Below are 17,484 nucleotides of genomic sequence, written 5' to 3' on the forward strand. Positions count from 1 at the left end.
CCAGGACAATAATTGTTGATCCCACATGGGGTTTTACCCCCGAGGCTACGCTATTCAGAGTGGATACTTAGATGCTTGACCTCACTGGCTCCACCCTCGGCACTCACTTCTCGGGTCAGCCAAGCATCAGTCCCCATGAAAACTCCCCATGGCGAACTTTGTATCTCTACTAAGAACCGTATGTGTGTGGGCCGCTACCAGAGGTCCGACCTCCTGCCTCAACAACTAGAAGGATTTGGGCATCTAAAACAATGAGGTGCTAGTAAGGGCATCCGCTCGTGTGGCCATACATGCGGCACTTTCAGCTCTGTAAATACATAAGGCTCCCAGCCGGTAGGGGTTACGCCCTACAAATGATCAAATAAATTTGATCAAACGGGTTTATGGGGAGACATAGTGTCGGTATGAACTAATCAGCACACGTTATTCATAGTTTTCACCATGAATACATTTGATTATAGTGGCTTGGAAGAAGATGGCTTTTCTTTTGCTACCACTTGGGTCGTTCTCTTCTCACTAGTAGTCCTAATGACCACACGGGAAGACAGGCCCTCTAAAGAATAAACAAAAAGAGCCTATTGCTCAAGACACAAAAGACAATGGTTCAATTTTAGTGCACCAATTGAAGTGTTTGCTAAGCTATGAAAACAAGGCACACAATAAAATTACAAAAAACCCTAGCCAAGGTCCTGCAACAAAATTGTTAGTAGTTTGGGTTGTTTCAAACGATAACCCCTTCCTGCAAGCACACAAGTTAGGTAAATTTTAGAAAACCCAAAAAGACTTTGTGAAAAGGGGCCTTCAACAAAAACGTATTTGCCTCCAAAGCAAGCTGCACAAATCAGGTTAGCTAGATCTGCAAAAGGTTAGCCAAAAATAAACCAGATCTGAAACCCTAAGTACAAAATCCGAAAACCCGAATCGAAAAACTTGAAAAATTTGCAAAACAGAATGCACAGACGCTATTATACCAGACACAGACGCGTCTGTCCGACACAGACGCGGTAATATGATTCGCAGACGCGATCTAAGAACACAGACGCCTCTTTCTTCTACAGACGCGATAATATGATGCACAGACGCGATTCGGAATCACAGACGCGACTTCGAAAACCTGCAAAAATAGAAAATGACAGAAACACAGACGTGATCCAAGATATCACAGACGCCTCTGAAATACAAAAACGCGATCTGAACACTCGCAGACGCGGAAAAAACCTAAAATGTCGTCGAAATCGTCCGATCTGCAACTTCAAAAATGCAAAATCTGCAACAAAAATGTTAAATGCAAAGGGACAAGAGTCCCATCGGGCGTGCCAAAATGTATATGGTGAAAATGGATAACAAATAACAACAATATTGAAAGACTAAAATGGATTCAACCATGAAACCCTAGCCTAACAATGAACAAAGATCCACCATAACATATGAAGATAACCTAAGACAATGCAAATAACTCAAAAATCACAAAGATTATACCATCACATGTCCACTAGGGTTTTGATCTCCATTCTTCCTATCTCCATTGATCTTGTTTGATATGCTTGCTCTCAGATTTTTGTATGCACAAGAGCTCAACAAAGAACGGAATGTGGTTGCCAGTAGAATTGTAGTGTAGTCAATTGATCCAGTAGTTAGGCATGTCTCATTAGGGTTTGACAATGAAGAAAGCATCTCCTTAAATAGAAGACACAATAGAAAATGGAGGGTTAAGATTGAGAGGTGTAAAAAGAGAGGTCGGCTAGGATTAGAGGGTAGGTATAAGAAATACCAAAATAATGAAAGGGGTAGGTAATGTAGGAATTAAGAGATGAATGACATGTGTCATGTGTAGAAAAAGATAATGAATTAATTAAATAAATAAAGATCTATTTAATTAATAGAAGAAGCAGGACAATTAAATAAATAAGATATTTATTTAATTTAGGAAAGGGATAATTTAAATAAATAAATGTATTTATTTAAATGAGAAATAAGGCTAGAAGAGGATAAATGAATTAATTAAATGAATAAAGATTTATTTAATTAATAGAAGAATTAGGCTTAGATAATTAAATAAATAAAATATTTATTTAATTAGACATGACAATTTTAGGTGTCTACAATAGGCAAGGCTATATGGATATGTGAGCACAAAAACATGACATGTGGCTCAATAAGAAACAAGGGTAGGTAAGAAATAGGTGTAGTAGGTAGAGAAACAATAAAATATTTCACATGAAGTGGATCACCCACTGAAGGTGGAATTATCACTCCACAATAAGTGGATATGATAGGGTAGTAACAAGATCACACCATAAAAGTGGAAATTCTCCTACACACACTATCCCAATGTAGCACAAACACCCAAGTGTCTCATACCCAAACTACTATGAAATGCATTTCCTAAGTAAACTTAAGTAAGGTGTAATAATATCCAACATGAATAATTATTTACACCAACACATTCTCAAACCCTTAATTAACCATTAAACACTAATAATGTCAAATAATGATATAAATATGTTTACAAAGATAAAAAATGGAATGGCGAGTCGATGTAATCAGTTTTGATATCAATATAACATGGTTTTATGCTCTTTTTTCATGTTTTTGACAATATAATAGTCTGATCACTTGAGTTTTCTATGTTAATACCTTGAATTTTTGGTTTATTTTCTATTGGATTTGATGTGGCACTGAAAAAACTTCAATTTGGTTTTTATTCTATTCAAATCCATCATTGTTTAGGCAAGATATTCAAGTTTTTGTCCAAATTACAAACCCTCGATCTAGGGTATCCAGTGACTAGTAAAAATGTAATAACTTTTGTTTTCAAGTGAATCAAGTCCCCAATATTGGTAGTATAGATGGGAAGGATGTGTACAATATGTGTTTAAGACTGCAAGAGACCATGTATGGATTGGCATGTGTGTTGGTGGATGAAGATGACTGGTAATTTGTCTCAAACTAAGACAAAGCAGTGAAGTGGCAGTTTGATAAAGGTTTTGTGCATGCAGGTTGATTGGAATGGAAAGTGGTGGTTTGGAGAGATGTAATAGTGAGTTTTGAATGTGTCCAAGTGTTGAAAAGGGTAAGGGATACTTGTTTGGGGTTGTGTTGGGTGATGGTCTCAGATAAAGGTATGGCTGTCACTGTTGACAGTGAATTCTTGTGTTGGAACTTAAGTTGTAGTCAAAGGTTGGATTGTTAGGTTGCATTGGGGAATAGTATTGAGTTGTGTTGAAGGTCTCTTAATATGTGTGAGGTGTCAATATTCCTAAGTTGTAAGGGTTTGTTTCAAACCAAGATTTGTTAAGGGTTGTAAATGCTTAAGGGGAAAGTTTATGGGACAGTCACAGACATATAATTTGTTAATAAGCCATTGTGAGTGCTTTGGAGTATGGGGATGGTTTTGTTGTGTGTAGGTGAGTCTACTTTGTTACCACAAGAAGTGGAGCCTAGTTGTCAATACAAGGTTTGTTAAGTTGTCAATATGAAGGGTGTTGTCATAGGAATGGGTAATGTGTTCAAACAAAAGTTGCAGACTAGAGTATGTTATGACCAATAAGAGCATTGTTTGTGAGATCAAGTTTGGAGTGAAAGGTTGGCTAAGGGTGTTGAGACCTAATGCATTAAGGCTTGACCATAGTGGTCATTTGAAGAAGCAAAGATATTGTGAGTGAGTCATGAATGATGGTGGATCTTGGAGATAGGTCCTAATTGTGAGTTTGAAGGTGTTGTTACCAAACAAATTTGGAACGATGAAGTGTTTCATTGCAATTTTTAAGAGGGCCATGATGGCTCCTCATCATCACATGACCCTCCTTGTGTTCCTCTAGGGTTTAGGTGCTCCTACACCACTTGTGACCTCTCTTTCAAGAGTACAAGTTCTCCGCCACTAGGCCAACTTAGGTTGTCTTCGAACTCATGCATTGCCACTACTTTGTAGGTATTGATATCATTGTTTCATAGCGTAGTAAACTGTCAATATATATGCATCCACATTATCTTGATTTATTTCTAACTTTGGGAGTCATGGTGTTAATTATTAATGGTGTCACTGTCCTCATACTATAGTGGTCACTATTTTGATCTTATCAGAGTGTTTTGACATTGCTGTAATATAGTTGTTGCTCTTGTGATCTGTCAATGACTGTTGTTCATGATGATAGTAATTCCTCCTGTTCTGGTCATGCCTAGGACAAAATATATACCTATGCTTTATTTTTTTCTTATTAACCTGAAATTGGCGTTATGTTGATCTCCACAAAACCTCGAATTACCCGTCCCCGAGACGTCCCCACACCGGGTACTTGGAGTACCTGAGTACCATGTTACTATGTTGAATGTTCAAAGGTTTTGGTTCATTTTTTAATTTTTCTATGTTTAAGTATTTCAATTTGGTATATTATACTGAAACATCATTTCATAACTAATATTTCAGGTTCTTTATAACTAGTTTTAAGAAGACTTTCGTACTTGCGACATCGTTTTTCTTAGTTTGTGAAGGTTATAGACCGAAGTTTCCATAGCCTGATTTTTTTGCCTGTGAAGAAAGATCATGTCAGATAATATCAACAAAGAACAAAATAAGGAGACAATTACTAGATTTTGGTCTAGCTTGAAAACAAAAGGTGATGGAAAATGTTATTGTCCCTACAAAAATTGTAAGGGCTTAAAGACTAGAAGACTTCTAATCAAAACAATTGAGAAACATTGTAGGCAACATGGTCATATTGAAGGGGGGCATGATTATCATCAATTGGTAAGTTGTTCATTATATCATTTTAACAATTTATATACATAAGAAACACTTGATGATGAGATCATGATTGTGGTTTATTTATGTTGATCCCTTTTATATAGGTGGAGTGCCCTAGGGCACATGATATGGACTACCACAACCTGGAGAGTGTGGTTTTCGAAGTGGAGAAACATGGAGGTGTGAATATCGAAGTTAAAGATAATGATCCTATGGAAGAAGATGATCATGCGCCAGAAAACATAATTGAAGATGATGGTACAAATACATTTATCCACGACACATTTAGTACTAGCGCAACTGATCATGATGATCAAGATGACTTTGATGTTGTTCATGATGTACCTCTACTTGAGAAGGCATACAAGCCCCTTTATGAAGGCTCCCAAAAAACTCTTCTCTCTGTTGTATTGTTGTTAGTGAACTTCAAGGTTATGAATGGTTTATCCAACATAATAATCTCATGTATGTTAAGGTATGTCATATATGTCATCTTTTTTCATCTATTTTTGTTGTTATTTCATTATAGTTAATAAAGGGTGAAACATACACCATTAAGATTATTTATATTAACAAATTATATTTTTGGTTGTAGATTGATAGGTGATTTTTTGTTAGCACCATCAAATATTCTACCTCACTCATATCGAGAATTATCTGCCATTATGAAAGATATTGGAATGGAGTATCAAGCAACAAATGCATGTCCCAATGATCATATTATATATCATAAACAACTTGAATTTGCAACAGAATGCCCTGGATGTCATATGAGTAGATATCAAACAGATCAACTAACAAAAAAGGTGCCTCACAGGTTGTTCGTTATATTCCCATTATTCCATGTTTGCAATGATTATTTAAGTGTGAAAGTTTTGCGCAATTTATAGATTACCATGCATGCAATAGAATTCGAGATGACATTATTCGAATGCCTGCAGATGATTCTGCATTTATGCACATAGACGAAAAGTGGCCACACTTTAAAGAAGAACCTCGTAATCTCAAGCTTTGATTGGTAGCGGACAATGTCAATCCATTTAGAGAGTTGAGATCTACTTACTCGGTGTGACATGTTTTTGTTATCAACAATAACATTCCTCCATGGATGTCAATAAAGAGGGAGCGCGTAATGTTGGCAATGATTGTTTCGGGTATTTTTTCATTTAATAGTCATCTACATTAAATTATAAATATTGCAGCAAAATGGTCATGATAACTATGTAATGTTTTTGTTCATTCAACTAGGTAAGTATCAAGTTAAAGATATGAATGTATATATTGAGCCTTTTATCGACGAGTTGTTGGAGTTATGGAATGGTGTCACTATGTATGACGTCTCTAGACCAATAGGACAAAAACAATTTCAATTTCATGCAATGCTTGTATGGACAATTCATGATGCCGCAGGGCTAACACATTTTTGTGGTATGTTATAATGTTCAACTTGCGCATAATTATAAATATAAAAATTATCATTTTCCTCCAATTATACATGATCTTGTAGGTCTTCAAACAAAGGGAAAATTTGCATGTCCAGTTTGTGGTCCAAAGATGAAATCTCGTCATTCAAAAAGTTTACAAAAGCAGGTGTTTGATGAGTATAGGCACTTCCTCCACAAAAATCATAAGTATCAAAATACTGAAAAATATCTTTTCAATGGGAAAGAAGAGACTACATCAAAGCCACGAAGAATGACACCTTCCCTATGGAAATTGGAATATAATAGAATTAATCGTCAAGGTAATGTCATTCCATCTAATGGTTTATGTTTGGAATTTATATTTTTATATTGTTATTTGTTTACTGATGATGTAATTGATGATGATTGTCATTGTAAACTTCTTAAAATTATATGCCTTGTGAAGGTCGTCAAGGCATTAATGACCACCTTCCAAAGGGACTAAAAAGTTATCCCAGAGAATTTAGTAGGTTGCCCTACTACGAGAAGATACAAATTGTGCATTTGTTTGATACTATGCATATTGGAAAGAATATAACATAGACATTATGGAAAATATTGGATGAAAGGCGTGACAAAGAAAAAATTGTCAAAATTTGTAGTGACATTCAGGAATCCAATCATACAATTAAAAATGCCATTCAATCAAATAGCGATGGAGACTAGATTAATATAAGTGCCCTTCCTTGGTTATTAAGGAAGCAACAAAGCAATGCTATAAAAGAAGTCATACGAAAAATTTGATTTCCCACAAGATTTGTTGCGAACATAAACAATCTCATAACAAAGAAAAGTGAATTTGGGTCAGAGATGAAAATGCATGATTGGCATACCTTCATTAAGGTAATTCATGTTCTTGTGTATTTACTATATATTTGTACACTGCATGTACTTTTCATTGTCTTATGTTAGAAAATAATGAAAAAGATCATTTTATAATTGTTGTAGTACATTCTACCTCTATCTCTCCTAGACCAATTAGACAATAATGTCAAACAAGTTATATATAATCTTGGAAAACACATGAGGTCAATAGTGATATTTGTTCAATTTGTTGTATAGATATTATATTTGCGATTTTTTTTTACTTGTTATGTAATATATTGTATATTATTTTATAAAGTCTCGTTAATATATTTGCATCTTGAATCTCTTGTAGGTGGTTGTCATCTAAAGAAATCCATAAGGAAGATATAAAATATTGGAAGAGAAAAATTCCTCATCTAATGTGTGAAATGCAAAAGTGTCTACCTTCAAATTTTTTTAATGCACAAGAACACTACCTCATACACCAAATTGAGGATATTGAATTGTGTGGATCTGTACACACAAAGTCAATGTGGATGGTTGAGAGGAGCTTGAAAATTTTGAATTCTTTGGTTCGACAAAGAGCACATCTCGAGGGTTCTATGGTGGAGGGATATATGGTATACTAGACTATGGTGTACATTATTGAGTACCTTCCTAAGTTCGCGACAAAGTTCCATGTAGATCGTATTTGGGATCCCAACTCCATTAACAAATTTGAAGGGGAGTACCTGATGGAGAAAGGTAGAATGAGGAAAATGAGAGGTAATTATTCGATATTGCAGTTAATTTATTTGTAATCTTCAATATACTTCAGTTGTAAATTTCTAGTTATTTTTTGTACAGTTGCTCAAGAGTGGGATGCACTACATTTGTATGTTGCAAACAATCTTGCTTGGATGACGATATGGATTCAACAATGTCAACAATCTAGTCATGCATTAACATGGGAAGGTGTGGCTTCCTCTGTTAAAGAAGCTAATGGGTGAACTCACAATGTTGGTTCCCACTTTTTGGTACATCCCGATTTTTGTTGAAATCATACATTTTTTAGAAAATATAATGATTTAAGCTTTAGGAGGTCCCATTTGAAGTAATTAATTGAAGATAGTTATATCAAAGGCTCTTAGATCAAAATTTATTGGATAGAACCTCTCTACTTCTAATCATACTTGTAATGGAGTCTCCTTTGCATCTATCAAATGCTGATAAAAAACCAGTTTTACATTAGCTTATGGGGGGTCAAATGAATTCATTTAGAAGTTTTATATTTTTAAGTATTTATTCCTTATTATAAGATTTCCAAATAGTATAATTTTTAATATATTTTTATTTTGTTTCTTATGAATGTAGGTTTTTCACTGAACATAAACTTCTTTGTTCAATGCATTGGGAAAAACAATAAACTAATTCAAAAAAATTCTGAAAAATATCTATGTACTATGTAATGATGTCTTTTCTTTCTAACAAAAAAATTAAATTAAATTTTGATATATATAGAACAAGTTATGTGTTCAAACGTACACCTACATCTAAATTATAATTAGTTGGACTTCAAAATTTAATAAAATGAAAAATATTCAACATATCACTATCAAACCAACTGCATGCCCTGGGAATTGATGTTACAAACCAAAATTCAAAAGAATTAAGTTTTTATCATTTATATAAAAAGAGAGATGTGTTTCGGGATGCACGTCACTCTTAAAAAATGATATTTGTTGTAAAAAACTACTTTTTGAGGGAGATGGAAAAATCAATAAAATTTAAAAATATATTTAGAATCTACAAACAAGATGTTACAAATCACTAGTTTACATCATCTTCAAATTCTTAACGGTTTAAAAGTTATAGGTGTCGGAAAGTGAAGTTTTTTTCAAAAATGTTCATCTAAGTGTCAAAGTTGGTCAAAAAGTGGGAATCAGTATTGTGAGTTCACCCTCACCGTAATGGAGATTCTAGTGTTACACAAAGGTAAATTGATTTAGCATATGGTTTAAGAGATAAACAGGTACATATAAATATATTAATCACCCATATTTTTAAATTTTTTTTCCAATTGTAATGATGTACATATTATCTATGTTTGACATTTTGCAAGTGAAACACCACAAGGCTATGTGGTGCAATGGTCATAAATTTTGCATCAAAAAGTTGGATGACACAAAGAAAACTTATGATTCTAGAATAAGTGTACTATTTCAGGTGACTAATGTTTCATCTAGAAGCAACATACATCCTCGAGTCTCGAAAAATTGATACTATGGGATTTTGGATGATATACTTGAGTGTGAATTTAGGTCCTTCAAATTAGTTCTTTTCGTCATCCAATGGTACAAGCTACGATTGAATGAAAATGATCCTGACAAAATTGTTATTGAACATGATAATGGATTTACAATGGTTAATACAAGGTCGTTTGAGCGAGCTAGAAATGAGCCCTATGTTCTTCCAAGCCAATGTGAGCAGGTATTTTACTCAGAGGTTCCTCACAAATCGGGTTGGTCATTTGTTGTTAGACATGATCCAAGAGGAAGGCCGATAAAGTATAATGTGATGGAAGAAGAAGATACCAAAGAAGTAGAAGATGATTTAGATGATTATCACGATCGACAGTTAGTTGATGATATTCATGAAGAAGAAGAAGAAGATGATGATGATAATGATGATGATGATGATGATGATGATGATGATGATGATGATGGCGATGATGATGATGAGTTGGATCAAGAAGAAGATAAATGACATGAATGAAATGTATTGGTATGTGATTAGTATATTATCTATTTGATATTGATCTCTTGATAGAAATTTATTTCACTTATATATATGGTCACATAATTAATTCATTGTGTTTTAAATTCTAATGCCATTACATAATTAATTCATAATGTCCTAATAGTAGAACCATGCCAGCCGTAGGAGATAGAGATAGATAGAGTATCGGCTAGCCCTCATTTTGTTTTTAAGTTTGTGTTTATTTATTGAATGTGGGTTGTTTATTAGCTATGTGATGGATGGTGATTTATGATACATATGTGATGGATTACAACATATATGATGGATTACAACATGTTTATGATGATACATATGTGATTTATGATACATATGTTTCTATTATTATTCATATATTTAATGTATTTATTGTTTATCAAATTGCAAATGTAATGCTTATGATGCTCAATTGTTGAGGACCCTTCACTTTCTAGATAAATGAAAGGTAAGTAATTAAAAAATATATAATGATTATGATGTCTGCATATTGTTCATGTTGTCTACTATGTAATTTTTAGCATACGTATCAATGCTTATGATGCTCAATTGTTGGTGTTGATAACATGTATATATTTTGTGTGATTCTGTCATCCTTGGTGGAATTTGGTAATTGACTACAGACATCGTCAACACTTTTGTTGAGGACCCTACACTTTCTAGATCAACGAAAGGTAAGGTAAAAAAATATACAATGATTATGATGTCTGCATATTGTTCATGTTGTCTACTATGTAATTTTTAGCATATGTATCATGTAATTTTTAGCTAACATAAGATAAATGAATTACATATGCAGGAACTTGAACCCCTTTGACAAGGATCCTGCACAATGTCATGGATCGACAGGTATAAGTCAATACACCCTATAAAAACCATTTATTAATTGCTTTCTTTCTCTTTAACAATAACCCAGGTTTTAGCCACAATGTTTTGTCTAAACTTTGATTTTTTTTCTCATCGAAACCACATGTTATAGCTCATTCCACCTTCTCGGCCCTCCTATATGCTTTATGTATGTGATGAGGAAGACTATTTTTATGAGTTTTTAAAACTCCAAAATTACTAGGAAAACAAACAACCCCTATTTTTCAGACCTCGACATTAGCAACAAATCTAATACAGTTATCAACACTTGAGGCCCCAGATGGGCTTATTCAAATTTTAATCTCAACATCAACTTTAGGGCTGACTTCTTCATCAACATTACCCTCATTTGCAAAATATCAACAACATACGGTGAACCATCTATTACAAATTATTTTTGTCTCTCTCCATGGAATCCTTAAAAAAAATTTGTCTCACAATAAAAATCAACCCTATACCAACTATCTCTCTCATTTGATGGAGTGCAGGTACCACCAAATAGGTATTTGTCAAATCTGTCTTCCTCGAGCAAGGGAAATTCAGGAAGAGAAGACAAAAGTGATACATGTAGTACATCTAAAAGAGGGAGATCAACTAGAGGTCAAAAGATTAGGAGAAAATTCAATAAAAGCATGCATTTTTTTCTTGCTCAAGGGGGGTCATGTTCTTATGATGATGAGAGCATAGGCGACATCGAGGTGCCCTTGAGGTACAAACATCTATAGAAACAATGGATACCCAAGGAACTTCCTCCAATAAAAACTAATTTTTATGTTAATGAGAGGATATATTGCATTGCACCATCGTCATTACATGGTTTGGGCCTATTTTCCATGGACGGAATAAAGGTCTGTTACAAAAATTTGTTGAATTGATGGAGTGTGTCAAACCTTGTTATAATTATAAAAATTGGATGCAGATTATTCGATATAAAAAATTATGCATAGGTATGCACTCTCAATGAATTATATACAATAGAAAGATAATGATCAAAGTAAAAGAGTGGCTATGTACATTGTCGGAAGGCCAAAAGCAATAGGGAATATTGTAGGTTTTATAAATAGTACACGACCTGGGTCAACTAATAAGCAACCCAATTGCATATTTGAGACGCACGAGGGAAATTGTATATTTGTATGTGCAATAAAATCAATAAGTGCAGGGGAAGAGCTGCTAATCGATTACAATTTGAATAGCATAGATACAAAGAAAGTTACTATCATGGGGGTGGTTCGTACTATATACCATTTAAACCAACCTTCAATTAATGACTCCAATATACCATTTTATTATTAAATTTTATTGCTAAGTCTATTGGTTTCATTTCGCTAATGTTTTTTTTATATTTAATCTTTGTCACAGGGTGACATTCATTTGACACATAGCACAGACATGGATGTAGCTCCCAACCCTTCTACCCAGTAGGTAAACCTCATTTTAATTGTACAAATTAGATAGAAGCAAAATGTTATATTATTATGTTCTTTTCTTTAGGGTTTTGGATAAATTTTGATAATGTTACTAATATTCTTGTCACAAACGAATGTTTGGGGAAAGGCACCTGCATTACTTGATGACATCTATACAGAGTTGGACTCACTATTATGCAATGATGACATCACATATTCCACAAACCCTGTCGAAATGATGAGAAAGAACCCAAAAAAAATCAATAGAGAAATTCTTGCTTTGGCATACCAAGTCCCTCAAACTGATGCAATAAAAGAGAGGGTGCAATAATTGATGCCGAAAGCAAAAAACTTGGAAGTAAGCAGTAATGAAATCTTTAATTATAACATAAGTTCAAAAATGGTTTATATTTTATACTCTTTTATTTCATGAACTAAAATATGTACGTGTTGTTTTTATAGGAAATATTGCGTCCTCATCGAGCTGGTGACCATGATCAGGGTACTCTAGGTAGTTCAAGTGATGGCCATGTTCCATACATTAAAACTACTTTGATGCTTTGATATATCCTTTATATGTTCACGGGATCTTTGTTGTTATCAAACACGTGACTACTATCACTTGTGTTTTGATATCTTTTCAAACCATATGTTTCCTCTTTTACAGATCATAAAACTATTCATTCTTCATAACAACCTCAAGAATTCTTTTTTAACTAAGGTCTTTGTCTTCAATATTGATCTCTTCTATTTTGAGTGCATGATTCTTCTCACTGATGGAGAGACACCAAATATTTCTCACTTGGAGGAAAGGCACCTGCATTACTTGATGACATCTATACAGAGTTGGACTCACTATTATGCAATGATGACATCACATATTCCACAAACCCTGTCGAAATGATGAGAAAGAACCCAAAAAAAATCAATAGAGAAATTCTTGCTTTGGCATACCAAGTCCCTCAAACTGATGCAATAAAAGAGAGGGTGCAATAATTGATGCCGAAAGCAAAAAACTTGGAAGTAAGCAGTAATGAAATCTTTAATTATAACATAAATTCAAAAATGGTTTATATTTTATACTCTTTTATTTCATGAACTAAAATATGTACGTGTTGTTTTTATAGGAAATATTGCGTCCTCATCGAGCTGGTGACCATGATCAGGGTACTCTAGGTAGTTCAAGTGATGGCCATGTTCCATACATTAAAACTACTTTGATGCTTTGATATATCCTTTATATGTTCACGAGATCTTTGTTGTTATCAAACACGTGACTACTATCACTTGTGTTTTGATATCTTTTCAAACCATATGTTTCCTCTTTTACAGATCATAAAACTATTCATTCTTCATAACAACCTCAAGAATTCTTTTTTAACTAAGGTCTTTGTCTTCAATATTGATCTCTTCTATTTTGAGTGCATGATTCTTCTCACTGATGGAGAGACACCAAATATTTCTCACTTGGAGGAAAGGCACCTGCATTACTTGATGACATCTATACAGAGTTGGACTCACTATTATGCAATGATGACATCACATATTCCACAAACCCTGTCGAAATGATGAGAAAGAACCCAAAAAAAATCAATAGAGAAATTCTTGCTTTGGCATACCAAGTCCCTCAAACTGATGCAATAAAAGAGAGGGTGCAATAATTGATGCCGAAAGCAAAAAACTTGGAAGTAAGCAGTAATGAAATCTTTAATTATAACATAAGTTCAAAAATGGTTTATATTTTATACTCTTTTATTTCATGAACTAAAATATGTACGTGTTGTTTTTATAGGAAATATTGCGTCCTCATCGAGCTGGTGACCGTGATCAGGGTACTCTAGGTAGTTCAAGTGATGGCCATGTTCCATACATTAAAACTACTTTGATGCTTTGATATATCCTTTATATGTTCACGAGATCTTTGTTGTTATCAAACACGTGACTACTATCACTTGTGTTTTGATATCTTTTCAAACCATATGTTTCCTCTTTTACAGATCATAAAACTATTCATTCTTCATAACAACCTCAAGAATTCTTTTTTAACTAAGGTCTTTGTCTTCAATATTGATCTCTTCTATTTTGAGTGCATGATTCTTCTCACTGATGGAGAGACACCAAATATTTCTCACTTGGAGGAAAGGCACCTGCATTACTTGATGACATCTATACAGAGTTGGACTCACTATTATGCAATGATGACATCACATATTCCACAAACCCTGTCGAAATGATGAGAAAGAACCCAAAAAAAATCAATAGAGAAATTCTTGCTTTGGCATACCAAGTCCCTCAAACTGATGCAATAAAAGAGAGGGTGCAATAATTGATGCCGAAAGCAAAAAACTTGGAAGTAAGCAGTAATGAAATCTTTAATTATAACATAAGTTCAAAAATGGTTTATATTTTATACTCTTTTATTTCATGAACTAAAATATGTACGTGTTGTTTTTATAGGAAATATTGCGTCCTCATCGAGCTGGTGACCGTGATCAGGGTACTCTAGGTAGTTCAAGTGATGGCCATGTTCCATACATTAAAACTACTTTGATGCTTTGATATATCCTTTATATGTTCATGGGATCTTTGTTGTTATCAAACACGTGACTACTATCACTTGTGTTTTGATATCTTTTCAAACCATATGTTTCCTCTTTTACAGATCATAAAACTATTCATTCTTCATAACAACCTCAAGAATTCTTTTTTAACTAAGGTCTTTGTCTTCAATATTGATCTCTTCTATTTTGAGTGCATGATTCTTCTCACTGATGGAGAGACACCAAATATTTCTCACTTGGAGGAAAGGCACCTGCATTACTTGATGACATCTATACAGAGTTGGACTCACTATTATGCAATGATGACATCACATATTCCACAAACCCTGTCGAAATGATGAGAAAGAACCCAAAAAAAATCAATAGAGAAATTCTTGCTTTGGCATACCAAGTCCCTCAAACTGATGCAATAAAAGAGAGGGTGCAATAATTGATGCCGAAAGCAAAAAACTTGGAAGTAAGCAGTAATGAAATCTTTAATTATAACATAAGTTCAAAAATGGTTTATATTTTATACTCTTTTATTTCATGAACTAAAATATGTACGTGTTGTTTTTATAGGAAATATTGCGTCCTCATCGAGCTGGTGACCGTGATCAGGGTACTCTAGGTAGTTCAAGTGATGGCCATGTTCCATACATTAAAACTACTTTGATGCTTTGATATATCCTTTATATGTTCACGGGATCTTTGTTGTTATCAAACACGTGACTACTATCACTTGTGTTTTGATATCTTTTCAAACCATATGTTTCCTCTTTTACAGATCATAAAACTATTCATTCTTCATAACAACCTCAAGAATTCTTTTTTAACTAAGGTCTTTGTCTTCAATATTGATCTCTTCTATTTTGAGTGCATGATTCTTCTCACTGATGGAGAGACACCAAATATTTCTCACTTGGAGGAAAGGCACCTGCATTACTTGATGACATCTATATAGAGTTGGACTCACTATTATGCAATGATGACATCACATATTCCACAAACCCTGTCGAAATGATGAGAAAGAACCCAAAAAAAATCAATAGAGAAATTCTTGCTTTGGCATACCAAGTCCCTCAAACTGATGCAATAAAAGAGAGGGTGCAATAATTGATGCCGAAAGCAAAAAACTTGGAAGTAAGCAGTAATGAAATCTTTAATTATAACATAAGTTCAAAAATGGTTTATATTTTATACTCTTTTATTTCATGAACTAAAATATGTACGTGTTGTTTTTATAGGAAATATTGCGTCCTCATCGAGCTGGTGACCGTGATCAGGGTACTCTAGGTAGTTCAAGTGATGGCCATGTTCCATACATTAAAACTACTTTGATGCTTTGATATATCTTTATATGTTCACGGGATCTTTGTTGTTATCAAACACGTGACTACTATCACTTGTGTTTTGATATCTTTTCAAACCATATGTTTCCTCTTTTACAGATCATAAAACTATTCATTCTTCATAACAACCTCAAGAATTCTTTTTTAACTAAGGTCTTTGTCTTCAATATTGATCTCTTCTATTTTGAGTGCATGATTCTTCTCACTGATGGAGAGACACCAAATATTTCTCACTTGGATCCTAATATGATCCATTCAACCTTCCAATATAGGCTGCATTTCAGAGGCATTCCTAAACCAATATCATGGAACTACCAACCTTCCAAGGATCCAAACTGATCCAATCTAAACTTTCAACATGTTCATCAAGAATTTCAATATATACAAGAGGCATAATTCAAGTACAAACTCATCTAGATACACCAAGTGGATGGGTTTGAGACATCTAACAATATTAATGTTTTGTATATTTAAGGTATTGTATATTTAATGTTTTGTATATTTAATGTATTATTCTTCAAGTGATGTCCATGTTCCTATGCAAACGTTGCCTCATCAGATGCCATCATCCCCATCTATATTACCAACTACAATATCGGCAACACGCAACATGCATACATCCTCTAGTGCACATCATACTGACCATGGAGTTAGTAGATCCCTCTTTTTCTCTCTCTTTTGTTATGTGTTTATTTCCCTTGAAGTTTTCTTTCTTGGTGGCATTTCATAGTGGATTCATTTTCTGCAGTAGGATATGTACATGATGATGCAGAGGCCACTAGTGGTGATACCATAGCAGCATTTCCTAGATCTTCCCATATTGCTAGCACGAGAACGTTGCCGGTCACATTTGTGGTGACCGAAGATTTGCTTCCCATAAAGATAGAGAAGGTTCCAGGTACTTTAAAATTATTATTATTATATATAGTCTAATTATAATTTACTTATTGATCACTCATTTTGTACTAATCATCCCATGATTTGTTTGCAAGAAACGATATTTTTAATAAATTTTTTAATGAAACTACATTGGAGATATTCGGGCCCACCATACGTTAATGGTGGAATGAGCAAGAAAAAAAGTTAAAAGATGAACTCATAAACCTTTTGGTTGGGTTGTTTGGAAATGACACATTTGAGAAAAGCAGGGTCTTTGACCAAGCTGGCAAACATCTAAAGTATGTGAGGGACCAACATATGACACATTTAGAGAAGAACAAAAATTATGAGCATCCCCCCATGATTCCAGAGAGGGAGTGGAAGGACCTGATTTTGGATGCAAAGGAGAGATTTGAAAGGAAAAAAGGAAATACACCACCAAGCAGAAGAAGGTATGTGATACTATTAAGAATGTAATTATGTACTAATTACTCTTTATATTTATATAATCTAACATATTTCAAAATTTTCATAGACTGCTCGACACATCAAAGGCAACTAAGGCAAGACTAGAAAAGCACAAGAAACACAAACTCGGCTCTGGTGGTTATATGAATGTTGCCGCATGAATTGTAAGTATCAATAAATGAA

Source organism: Cryptomeria japonica, chromosome 1, assembly GCF_030272615.1.
Source record: "Cryptomeria japonica chromosome 1, Sugi_1.0, whole genome shotgun sequence".
Taxonomy (NCBI): Eukaryota; Viridiplantae; Streptophyta; class Pinopsida; order Cupressales; family Cupressaceae; genus Cryptomeria; species Cryptomeria japonica.